The sequence below is a fragment of the Dipodomys merriami genome, unplaced genomic scaffold, assembly GCF_024711535.1.
Source record: "Dipodomys merriami isolate MVZ:Mamm:240054 unplaced genomic scaffold, mDipMer1.0.p SCAF_9, whole genome shotgun sequence".
Classification (NCBI taxonomy): Eukaryota; Metazoa; Chordata; class Mammalia; order Rodentia; family Heteromyidae; genus Dipodomys; species Dipodomys merriami.
In genome coordinates, this window is record NW_027206512.1 from 55,566,056 (window position 1) to 55,579,412 (window position 13,357).

General features: G+C 41.2%; 1 protein-coding gene across 4 annotated transcripts in view; it reads left to right on the plus strand.

Annotated features, from left to right (window-relative positions):
• Positions 1–13,357, plus strand: part of Kcnip4 (potassium voltage-gated channel interacting protein 4) — an 896,578-nt gene that overhangs the window by 858,730 nt on the left and 24,491 nt on the right. The window lies entirely within an intron of this gene.

Sequence of the window (13,357 nt, forward strand, 5' to 3'; positions counted from 1 at the left end):
GATAGAGATCAATAAGAGATGGACTATTTCTGTTTCCAGGTTGAACATATCTGTGAAATCATTTACCTCTATTCACCTTCCAGTCCTTTAGCCGTCTTGAGAGATGCTTAGCTCCTAACATACTAACCATGGAGGTGTCAGTATTACTTTTTCAAGCAGGGTAGACAACTACCCTAATCAATAAATCCTTGTATAATTGTGCATTATTAAAATTGTAACTATCATAACTATCAGTAATTACAAAAAAGAAAAATGTAGAAATAGCCTTTACAAATTAATAATCCTGAGTTACTTACTTAGGCCATGGTTTTATTCTGTGTACCTGTGCCTCCCACCCACCCCCTTTTTTTTAAATTTTAGGAGATCAGAGTCACAGTCTTGAATTCCAAGATTTGGTGAAACCCTTATTTAGCTAAAAAGTAAACTTAAGTGTATCGAGAACATAGTAGATGATCAGATGCAAGACTCCACAGGGATAGCACTATGTCTGATTTTGCCATCTCTTTACTTGGCACCAAGCAGATGTTAAGTAACAATCCATTGAGTAAATACCATGACAGAACTAGAAATGGACTTAATTTCTAGACAGGTGCTCGTGGCTCATGTCTGTAATCCTAGTTTCTCAGGAGACTAAGACCTAAAGGATCTAGGTTCAAAGCCAGCCCAGTCAGAAAAGTCAATAAGACTCCATCTCCAATTGACCAATACAGTGCTAGTAAATGCATTAATTATCCTTAATTCTCTTCATGCTCTATAAAAGAGGTATAGTCTCTCCAGATCAGCTGGGGTCAGGGTAGGGGGACAATCCTAGGACCACTCATACGTATAAATATCCAAAGATGCTTAAGGTCCTTATATAAAGTGTAGTATTCACAGTTAATCTACAGATGTTCTACCAAGTCCTAGATTCCTTACATCACTAGAGTGCTCACTGGCTAGTTCAAGGTCAAGATTCTGTAAACAGCTGTACTGTGAGGTTACAGAGTAAAAAAGAAATTCTGAAGTGCTCAGTTCAGAAGCAGTGATAAGTCTAACTATAGGCAAGAAAAGCCCAGGCCAGGCTCCATGGAGAGATGGAGAGAAAGCCAGAGGGCCTGTATCACATGTCACTTCATTTCATGTGACCACAAGTGTAGCATTCAGGGTGTGGCAAGTTCAAGCTTATTACTTTCAGGATATTTCTTAATTTTTCTTTTTCCATTCTTGGGGCTGGAACACACTTTTCTTCCTACATTAGGTTGGACCTAAAGATACAGAATGCACAGGTGTTGAGCACCAAATGCAGATCATACTTACCTGAGGATCAATGAAGTCCTTGATCCCTTGCATGGCTAGCAGGCCCATTACCCTTGTGTAGGAATGTCAGAGCGCAGGCCCAGGCTTCGGGAAGGGGTCATATCACAGACCTGGGCGCACACTGCTGCTTCCTCCCTTTCCAGCTCCAGCTCTGCTGACTTCCGGCTGTCCTCCATGTCACTTGCTCTGGGAGGTCATCTCCGGAGCGCTTCCTGGATTTGCTCTTCCAGCCTTCCTGCTGTCACTTACCAGCACTAGAACTCATTGATGACCAGTGTGACTCTGTGTTTGCTGCAAATTTTCTCCCATAGACACTAAACTCCACTTGTCTGGTTACGTTTTCTATGTGTGTTATCTACCTTTAAGTGTCATAATAAATGACTTCTAAATAAGTATAAGCATTTTAAAAGTTTAAAATATTTCTCCGCAGTGTGACAGACACAAGTAGCCTAATTTCACAGCCCAGGAGACTACAGACAGTGATGTCAGGTTGGCCCACTGGTGCTGTGGAAGTTCCATTATGTCATCGCGCTAACTTGCTTCCTTATGCTTAAATACATTTCTATTCACTAAAAGCAAAATTGGCCCAACTGTCAAAACAGCAAGTGTGAATCTGAGCTGATTTCCCCCAAGTGTAATATCTACAATGAGGAGATAATATATCTCAGCCTCTTTCCCTGAAGTAGTTAATGTTTTAATGTGGGAGCAAAGCTCGCTGTCACCTTTCATAGAAAGGAAATCGCTTTCTTGAAGGAAACTTACGTGGGCATACATGATTAAGGGAAAAGAACAAGTGCTGAAGAGCAAGAGCAGAAATTGTTTTCCAAACTCGTAGAGGACATTGCTGCCCCCTTGTGGCGCCACATGGCAATAAACGTTTCAGGCCAACTCATCTGCGCTTCACCTGCGCTCCTGAGTCCTTGGAAGGGTTCTGTGGCCCATAACTGAGCAGGTGCAGGGTCACCTTTAAAACCACCGTGGCCATCAGGAAGAGGCGATTTTACAGCTCCAACCGGGATTCTGGGGACATTACAGTTCCTAGCACAACTTTCCTGCTAGGCAGCATCCTGGTCCTTTGCTTCAGAGACAATTCTCTACCAAGGGAAGGAAAGTACAAACCTCTTAACTCTTCATAACAGACACAATTTAATTAGCAAGACAAACAATGCTTTGGCTTACAGCCAAGCTTCGGAGACTCAGGCCTGCTTCCTCAGAAATGGTAGATCACAAATTGATAATAAGAAAAGATGGGCAAAGGAATAATGAATTAAATACATTCGGCCCTGACTTTGACATCTCCCTCAGAAGAGAAAGTATGAAGAGAATTTGAGATACATTTCCTCGACTGACACATTCAGATTCACTGACAAAAAGGAGTTTGACTAATCATGCTGATTTGTCTCCATGTGTTTCGACAGGAGACTGGGTTAGGTGGTTATTCGAATAAAGTCTGCCTCTCCAAAGACCTTGAGTTTCTAAAGGCTGAGTCTGCTCTACTGGTTCACTATTATGGCCCCAGTATCCAGCAAAGTACTTGCTATCTACTTATTTGTTGGATGCATTTATGCAATTGAATGGCATTGTGATAAAAGAAAATCCCCACTGGTTCACTCTTTGTCATGTAAAAAGCATAATAAAATAGAAAAACTTAGTAGTACAACTCAGGTTCAAATTCTCAATCCCACTGCTTAAAATCTAACCTTGAAATTATCCTTAAACCACTTTTAGTTCGCATCTTGCAGCCGCTGTGAGAAGACATCTACCTTCTCTGCTGTTACAGGGATTTAATGAAACTGTGTTACCTCCCACACCACTGCCTGGCTCAGCGTCTGGAAGACTGAACGCAATCATTAAAAGTTACTTTTATTCACCCCCAAATCCTTACCCTCCCCCAGAGATTCTTTGTGCATACTTTATAATGTAGTTTTCAAAACTTGAGACCTAGGTAAAATAATGTAACTAGATAAATGCACCTAAAACTAGATCCTCATGATTCTATACTTCTTTGTCCAAAAGACCCTTCACCAAGTAGACACGTTTTCATTTCCACATGAGGTAGAGAGATGTAATAAAATGACTAGAAGACTGTAGCTTATGTGAAGGTGATATGGACTATAAGTAACAGAAAAGCAATCAATAAAATTGGCTTATGTATTGAGACAAGGGTGCAATTTCAAATAAGTCCAAAGATGAAGCTGGGTGATGGTGGCTCATGCTTGTAATCCTAACTACTCAAGAGTCTGTGAACTGAGGATTGTGGTTCAAATCCAGGCCGTGCAGGAAAGTCCATGAGGCTCTTATCTCCAATTAACCAGCAAAGAAACAAAAACGAAAGTTAGAAGTGAAGCTGTGTCTAAATGGTAGAGTGCTATCCTTGAGTAAAAATCTCAGGGACAGTACCCAGGCCCTGAATTTAAACCCCAGGATCAACAGGAAAGGAGGAAGGAAGGAAGGAAGGAAGGAAGGAAGGAAGGAAGGAAGGAAGGAAGGAAGGAAGGAAGGAAGGAAGGAAGGAAGGAAGAGAGGGAGGGAGGGAGGGAGGGAGGGAGGGAGGGAGGGAGGGAGGGAGGGAGGGAGGGAGGGAGGGAAGGGAAGGGAAGGGAGGAAGGAAAGGTCAGAAGAAGGAAGGGAAGGAAGGAGAGAAAAAGGAAGAAGGTGACTTCCTACAAGAAATACCAGCACAACTATCACCTCTTCTTATTATGGGTTCTCATTCCTTCTTTAAATCCTAATGAGAGTGTTTCCTTTTTTCTGACAGCCTTGTTTCCGTCTAGTCTTTGAGTTCTCTTCATGCCCTTATGCCCATAATTCTGTGGGCTGGGCCAGGTGTCAGTAAAGAACAGTTGTAGAATAAAACATGGGTTCTAGGCATGCCTGTTAGTACAAACACCCAAATTTTCAGTTTAAAAGCCTCACATTACTACCATTTATGCCTCAAAGTGTATTATTTAGTAACTTCAAAGTTGCTCTAAGCCATCAAGCTTTCTGAACATATGGCCTATAGGAATGAGGGTTAAAATATATATATAAACATATTTAAAATCTTAAGAAGTGTGATAGTACACACAGTGCAGAGCATCCCCAAAGAAGCATTTATTTTATACGCAAGTTTGCTTTTATGTTTTCCCGCGATCTAACTGTAGCACCCTTCTGTCACAGTAATGAAGAGGTCTCTCTACATGTTTAATAACAGTTCTGAGTCTTGAAGAAATAACGTTCACTAGAACAAATTATTTAGGAGAGGAATACATTTCAGCTGGTAGGCTGGAGAAATACTGTTGGAATTGATAATGATTATACTATAGTATGATACATCTGATTTGCATATCACAGTTCCTTCAACCTTATAGGAAATGATGAAAGCTTCCCTTACAAAGTGAAAATGGAAGAACACATGTTACATCTCACAAAATAATTTTCTTAGCAATTTCCTATGCATGCATACATCTCTCTTGAAAACCCTATTCCCAACCCTTCAAGATGACAGGATTTCTAACAAGTTTGCACTCATGTATGCATATGGGAAATAACTTTCATCCAATGAATGAATAAAAGGCCCCTGAGTTTTCACTGACATTTATTTCCAGGATGGTAGCCTTTATTTTTCTTGGTTGTCATTTACAATTACAGTATCCTCCTTGAATTTGAGAGTAAACTCTGATGATATTAGAGTAAATTCAATTTATAATGCTTGAGTGAGAGGCGCAGCTCATGGCTGCTTTATAAAATCATAGCATTTTATCAGACCTGTACTATCCTGAGTTCAAACACTGAGCAATACAAGTTAACCCTGTGTGCCTGCATTAGTGTGATTGTAATCACCATAAAATGGAGCTATGTTTACCAAAATCTAGATTATTGCTATTCTCCTAACAGCTGAGCAATTTATGTTGTTTCAGGGAGAAGGCTAAGATAATAACATATATTTTCTTGATAATTCTCCTAACAGCCCTCTGAGATCAATAGCAGACACCATTTGATAGAGAAGAACAATGAGCTGAGGGAAATTAAGTAACTTGCCTCGAGTTACACGGCTCCCAGGTGGTAGATCATGACTTCAACCCATGTTTTCTACTTCAAAGTTTAAGAGCAAAAGCACAGAGCTACTTAACTCTGAGAATTACTTGGTAGAAAATGCCACTAGTGTGTAACCTTAAAGGTATTTGAGGTGACAAATATCAGCCACCACTTCAGGGAATACATGGGTGAGGTTAGGCTGAGCCGTGTACTATGTAACTACTATGTAGTTTCCAGAACCTCCTCACCATTGATCTCTTCACCTTTAGAATTAGATTGTCCTCCACGTTGCTCTAAGTCATCAATCTTTCCAAACATGAGACCTGCAGGCTCTGCTTTGAATGTTTTAAATAGGAGCGTATAGACCATCTCTCTCTCTCTCTTTTTTTTTGTCAGTCATGGGGCCTGAACTCTGGGCCTGGGCGCTGTCCCTCAGCTCTTCAGCTCAAGGGGAGTGCTCTACCACTTGAGCCACAGCGCCACTTCTGGTTTTCTGGTGGTTTATTGGAGATAGGAGTCTCGCGGTCTTTCCTGCCCGGGTTGGCTTTGAACCACTATCCTCAGATTTCAGCCTCCTCGTAGCTAGGATGACAGGTGTGAGCCACCAGCACCTAGCTTAGCATCTACCCTTGAGATGGGATGGCTCATGTCAAACATTTAATACAATTGCTGTGCATAAACTGTTCATATGTATTCATTTTTATCACATCCTCATCCTCATCAGTGTCCTTATTAGTATTATTGCTTTTATTAGTGTATGTTAGTTGCACAGAGAAGTCATTATGATATCTTCATACGTGCCTACAATATACATTGATCAGACTGACTTTGTTTACCTTTCTCGCCCTCCTTTAGCAGTGCCTAGTTAATTTTCATTATCTTTTTTTTGGGGGGGGGGGGGTCCAGTCGTGGGGCCTGAACTCTGGGCCTGGGCGCTGTCCCTCAGCTCTTCAGCTCAAGGCTAGTGCTCTACCACTTACTTGAGCCACAGCGCCACTCCCTGCTTTTTTCTTTTTGCTTATGTGGTGCTGAGGAATCGAACCCAGGGCCTCAGGCATGCAACGCAAGTGCTCTACCACTGAGCCACCTTCCCAGCCCGCCTAGTTAATTTTCATACTCAGTATACACTTACAACCGATCTTGATCCCTACTACGTGAATTGACAGGAAAGGGCTATCAGCTAGAACCCCATAAAGTCTGAAAACCAAAGTGTTTTCCCTAGCTGGCCACACTGTGCTAGTTTTGTATAAGAAAACCTTGCTTGATATGTACTGTCTTCTGGTCATATCATGGTGAAAAGTTCAAGAAGCAGCAAAGGAAACAAGGTCAGCACAGACCAGTGTAGCAGACAGTAAGAGAACAGGACCGCCAGCTCCTTGGCATTATGTGGAATAACCTACCTAGGAGCCAGATCCTCTGGCATAGGCCTTTACCGTGTGGCCGTTCATAATAGAGGAAGTGTATGTGGTGGAGCGGGCCTGGCTAGCCTCCAAGTAACAATTTCAAACCAAGCAATTAAAAGAATTTTTCCAAGTCTTCAACCAATCTTTTTCTTTCTTTCTTTTTCTTTTTTGTCAGTCATGGGGCTTGAACTCTGGGCCTAGGTGCTGTTCCTCAGCTCTTCAGCTCAACACTAGCACTCTACACTTGAGCCACAACACTACTTCTGGCTGTTTCTACTTATGTGATGCTAAGGAATCGAACCCAGAGCCTCATGCATGCAAGGCAAGCACTCTACCACTGAGCCTCCTTCCCAGGCCCAACAGCCAATCATTTTTGAATATTTATATTTATAAATCTGTCTTCAGTTAGAGTTCTGGTGAGCAACTGTGACAAATGCTACTAAATCTCTCATCCTCCTCATCTCAAGATAATCCCCACTTTTCAAGGATGGTGAAAACGTTTAAATAGAATGAAAGCATTGAGCTGTTTATGTTATACTCCGTGGTCTTCATGTGGCCCATGCTGTGGCTACCACCATAGCATTTTTGTCCAGATCAAAAGCAGGCAAACCACTTTATCCCTTGGAGGGATCTGTAAAAGATACCTGAATGTCCTCAGGTAAATTTCAGAATGAAAATTAGGTTCCTGAAGAGGGTAATTATTGTAGTTTGTTCTTTGAAATGTGTACGTCCACTCCTTACGTCATGCCAGTAGCAGCTACTCTAAGAGATTTCCTCATGAATTGGTGATGGTGGCAACATGGCCTGGTAGCTTTATTGTCTGGAAAGCAATGTGATTGTTCAAATGCAAAGTTATGAGTGGCTTCCGCTCTTCGGTCCTTTGATTCTCCTTCTGGATTTAGTCATCAAGAAAGAATCACAGATGCAGCCGCAGATGTATGCACTAGAATATTGATTACATCATTATCCCCACATCATTCCAAAAACTGTTGAAATCATTCAAACATGCAACAGTGGAAAATTCAATGGATGCATCCTAGGGAAAAATCTCTCTGTGGAAAATATTCAGGATAGTTTGTAAATTTAAAGGTAAGAGAGAAAATACTGTATTTTGTGTTATTGATATCTACATCTTAGATGTGGAGGCTTCATTATACGGTTTTACCTGAAAACATCAACCTTTATAAGTGGCAGCATGGAAATGGAGCCAGAGTATATTAGGAAGTGAATTGATGGTTGTCCTGTCAAAACAGAGGGACAAGGGAATTATTATACAGTACGGATTCTTGGAGGAACTGACCACTGTGCCACTGGGCGAGAGATTTTCAACTACTCACCAACTTTGTGTTCTCATCTTCTTGAGCATGCAAGACTTTCCCTATTACTGCGGTGGACATATTAAATGCTTTCTAACTAACAAAATGAGAATGGAAATATGGCTCATAAGACTCTCCTGTGTCCGCTCCTCAATGCTTTTTCTTCTGAATGTAACCATTACAGAGACTTTGAAAAGCCACAGGATACAATGGGAAAGTCAATCTTCATTACCGTCTATTCTTAATCATTGAAGAGAGGAAACCTCAGCTAGACTCATCCTAGACTGATACATGAGCAAGACAATCTGTGACCTTCTTTTTCCAGTGGCGAATGCCTAACTAACTAATCAATATGGCCAAGTCATTTACACTGTACAATAAAAAATTGTATAAGGTACCAGTTGTACAATTAAAAAATGGTGCTATGTACAATAAAATTTACTTCTGATGTAGAAGGAGAGAGAATACATTGGTGGAAAGATCATTCCACGGGAAGAATGAGGAATCTTGTAAAGAAGAGACCATTTAATTCATGAGAATCATACAATGCTTGCTTCATTTTTCTACCTTACAAAAAAGAAATTTATACTTCTCAAAATCCCAGCTACTTTTAGGAGGTGGAGTAGGATCATAGTCAGACCAGCTCAGGCAAAAATGTAATACCCTATCTGAAAAGTAAACTAAGTGCAAAAGTCTGGGAGTATGACTGGGGTGGGGGTGGGGAATGCACTAGTTCCCACAGGAACAAAAGACCATCATTGTGTGGATTAATGTGATTATCATTCCTCTTACTTTGATCTTTGCTAGGGATGGAATACTTGAGGCCCTACCATTTCAAATTCATTTGCTAAAATCCTAATCATCAGATGATGAGATTAGTGAGTGTGGACAACGGAAGAAGATGAGATCATGGAAGCAAACCCTAGTCCCTGAGATTGAGCCTTGAATCAAAGACCTAGCAAGCCCCTCCCTCCACAGCCAGAGAACAGGGAGGCTCCAGTGTACGAGCAGGTGACAGGCCTTCACCAGACCCTGAAATGGCTGATGCTGTGTCTTAGACGTTCAAGCCTCCAAAATGAGAGAAAGCTATGTCTCTCTCTTGTCTTTGGGATTGTTGCTATAGCAGCCCAAGTAGACCTTGCACTTTTTGTCTGTTTGGATGTAAGCTCTGTGAGGTAGGACCTTCACCTTGCTTATTGCTCCACTTCCTGCAAGGAGCAAGAGATATGTGTCTGCTGAAAACCAAAATGAATGAGAGAGATGTGAAGGACAAGGATACATTTTCCTGGTGAGACTTGCCATCCTGGAAACTTGACTAGAAAATTTTTATTTGGCAGGAAAACCCATGATCATCTGGTACAGGTGTGCGATAAAACACAAACACAAGAGACAGCCAATTTCCTAAGTATTATTTTTATAATATAAGATACATCTACCAAATGCTTCTCAGGACCAAAAGCAGCTGACAAGTGTATCGAATGTGGAGGTCCATTCGCTGCTCCTAACTTTTGCCAGCTGATGCAGTTTTCCAGCTCAGACTTTGTACCAATTTTCGACCTGATGGCAGGCAACCAAGTGTTTTCTCTCCCCATTCTAACCCAAACAGATGGCTCTGAATTCAATAGCTCATATATCACAATTTCCATGTGTGAGAAGCCCAACTACAAAGTGTTTATTTGCTGTTTTAATTAGTGTATTGTTGCCAACTTCTCATTTAATCAAAACTTTGGAGAGGTGAACTGTTAATATACCACTTTACTTCCTTTTGAAAGTTGTAACTGTTGTTAATTCATTTATGTATAGGGGGTCTTCCAAAGTAATTAAAACTAAATAGAAGGAATTTGTGTGTGTGTGTATATACAATTAAATATATATGTTATGTATGTTCGTATATTATGTATACATGCATGATATGATATCATATATAAGATATAAGACACACATATTGTATATATGTGTGTATATACCTATATAGATTATATATGTATATACATAAGACACACATGTGACAGAGGTTGAGATTAAGCAACTGTCTCACAAGGCATGGAGACTCTGCCAGTCCAAAATTTAATGGAGGATTTCAACAAGGCAGAAAATCAGGAGAGATTTGCAGTTCAAGTCCCAAAACAATCTCTTGATGACCAAGAGATAAACTAATGGTTCAGATAGAATCCAAAAACAGTCTAAGGGAGATTTCCCTCTTGCTCAGAGAACTCAGTTTTTGCTCTTTTCAAGTTGCCAACTGGTAGAATGAGCCCCACCGACATTATAGAGAGCTCTTGGCTCTCTATTTAAATGTAAATCTCATTCATAAACATTTGCATGGAAACATCCAAAATAATACATGGCCAAATATTTGGCCCCTTGAGGCCCAGACTTGTTAGCATATCAAAACTCATCATCCTGATGTGTTCTGTGTCCTTGCTCAGTTTTAGTCAGTTCTTGTCCTTGCTCCAGTTCTCTGGGTATTCAAAGCCATCTTGTTTCCACAAAGCGCAACAATACAAGAGCTTTTAGTGACCTAGAACACACAAAACCTACCTTGCTCAGTCCCCTCTGTCTTGCTGGTAACTACCTCTAACTCAGGACCTCTAACCTGTCCCTGTGAGTGGAGATATTCTGGCTACCTTTGAACTGGAATGCTAGGCCATAGACTCCAACTGCAGGAGTTCCACATGATAGGTTACATTATATGATAGATTATATTATAATTAGTTATCAACTATAACTGTAATCATGAAGTAGTATGAAAAGAGATGTACTATAGGGCTTTGGTCATGCCACAAGAAATGGCATGTAAGTATTTTACTGTCTTTAGGATATATGAACTGTAGGTCCAAATAGAGAAAGAATGAGAGGAAGGGAGGGAGACAGGTAGATAAACAGCGCTAGACTTGCATGGGTGGGTTGGTCTTTGTCTTAGCTCTAGTTTTAGGAAAGATTCCAGAGATATTTGAGGCTGTTAAGATATTAACAGTGTGTTGGGCAGAGTGTTCTGGGTCCAGGGGAAGTTCTGCTGTTCTCTCCTTTAAAAAAAAATATTGGAAAGGTGCTGTACAGAGGGGTTACCGTTACAGGTCAGAGAATGAGTACATTTTTTGAACAGCATCATCCTCTCCCTCGTTCTCTCCGTTTGTCCTCCCTCCCCCTCTCAAAGTTGTATAGTTCATTTCTAACGTAGTGTCTAGAGGGTTTCACTGCCCAATGAGTTCACCCTTTGTTCCACCATATCTGTGCTTCCCCGTCCCCTTCCCAAATTAGATAAACATATACAAGACAAAAGGTAGAGAAATCAAAGACAGCAACAGCTGTTCTCTTCCTTAGGGCAGATCTAGTCCTCAATATGTTAACAGATCAGTGCTGTCCTTAGTGGATTCCAAGGTGATTGCAAAGTCACTGCAGAAAGAACAGCTCAGAGCAGAGAACACAGATACAAAGCAGAGGAAACATTGTTGCTCTTTCCTCCTGTTCTGTTAAGTAAAGGTTACAGATTTATTCATGATCCTATGTTAACAATCTGGAAAGACAAATTCACATCCAAACATGTAAAATGATATACACAACAAAGATCCTACCACTAAAACACAGAAATGAGGAAATAGATTGTTTCTCTTGTGAAACACAATCCATAGCGTAAATATCTAACTGGTTTATTGAAATAAAGACCATACAAATTTTTAAAAGGTGTATTCCTGTGGGGAACAATGAGGATTAGAGGAAGTTTTTTGTTTTGTTTTGTTTCAATCACTACAGAAAGGGTCACCCTGCCTCAAACCTAGAATTTTAGCAGTCGAGGAGTGGAGCTCTGGAGGTCTGAGATCCATCAGGCAAAAGGTTAGTGAGAAACCATCTCAAACTGTAGCCAGATGTAGTGGTTCATGTCTGCTGTCCCACCTAAGTGCAGTGTTTAAATAGGACAGTCCCTGGATAATGGATGACCAGTTTCCATGCAAAAGTCACAGGCGCATTACACCAATGAGATGTACAAGTCGTTATGTAGAAAAACAAACTTTACAACTTTGGTGTGGGTGGAGGTTGGGTAGGGGGAGGTGGGAGGAGTATGGGAAGGGATGGGAAGGGGAAACAAAGAGGAGGCAACAATGCTTGATAAGAAATGTACTCTAAAAATAAAATACAATTAAAAAAAAAAAAAAGAAATGTACTCTAGGGTGGGGGGAGGGGGGAGGCTGGGAAGGGAGGTGAAGGGTAAACAAAGGAGGAGGCTGCAATGCTTGGTAAGAAATGTATGTATACATTATCCTGCCCATGTAATTGTAGCCCCTCTGTACAGTATGTTCTCAAATAAAATAAAATAATATTAAAAAAAAAAGAAATGTACTCTAGGGCTGGGAAGGTGGCTCATTGGTAGAGCACTTGCCTTGCATGCCTGAGGCCCTGGGTTCGATTCCTCAGCACCACATAAGCAAAAAAAGAAAAAAGCCGGAAGTGGCGCTGTGACTCAAGTGGTAGAGCGCTAGCCTTGAGCTGAAGAGCTGAGGGACAACGCCCAGACCCAGAGTTCAGGCCCCACGACCAGACCCCAAAAAAAAGAAAGAAAGAAAAAGAAATGTACTCATTATCTTGCCCATGTAATTGTAACTCCTCTGTACGGTATTTTCACAAGAAATATATTTTTTAAAAGCCACAGGCACTTAAGATCCACAAGTGAATGGAATTTCGAAGCGTCTCAAAAACAGGAGAATCTAACATAGAATTGGTAGTGAGGATTTATTTTAGCATAATGGAACAATTTTTTTAAAAAATAGGAGGAAAGGGAAACATTTCCTGCTCTTCACACAGGAAATGAGAGCAAAGGACTCACCAGGGTGGCCTTTATCTATAGCTTTTCCCCTTTCTGATCTGAGAAATGCACCCTAATCCTTAGACAAGGGTCTTAGGTGGGTAAGATAGGGGCTACTCACTATTCTACAGCATGCAGATGTGGTCCAGGGCTGCCCCAAACATAGTGACTACAGGTTGGTTTCAGGACTTCCCTTTACGAGACATGCCTTTTAGTTCTGTCTACTTTATTTTTCTAATTGTGTGGATTTGCTGTGAGCACAGGAGGCAGAGGCGCTCAGGCCATGCACCCAATCATGAGAATCTTGTCTGAAGGAGGGCGTCAGGGCTTCTTACTCCCCGTCCCTCAGTGCACAGTGAGCACCCACCTGCAGCTCAAGGTGGAGCTGTGATTCCATAATCAGACTTCACCTCTCTTGGAGCCTCTACGCTACACCTTGGGTCCCTCACACCAATCCAGGAGTTACTTGCTCAATGCTTGGTTTCTGCTCTGACGTTAACAACTTCTTCTGAAAGTTTAGATTG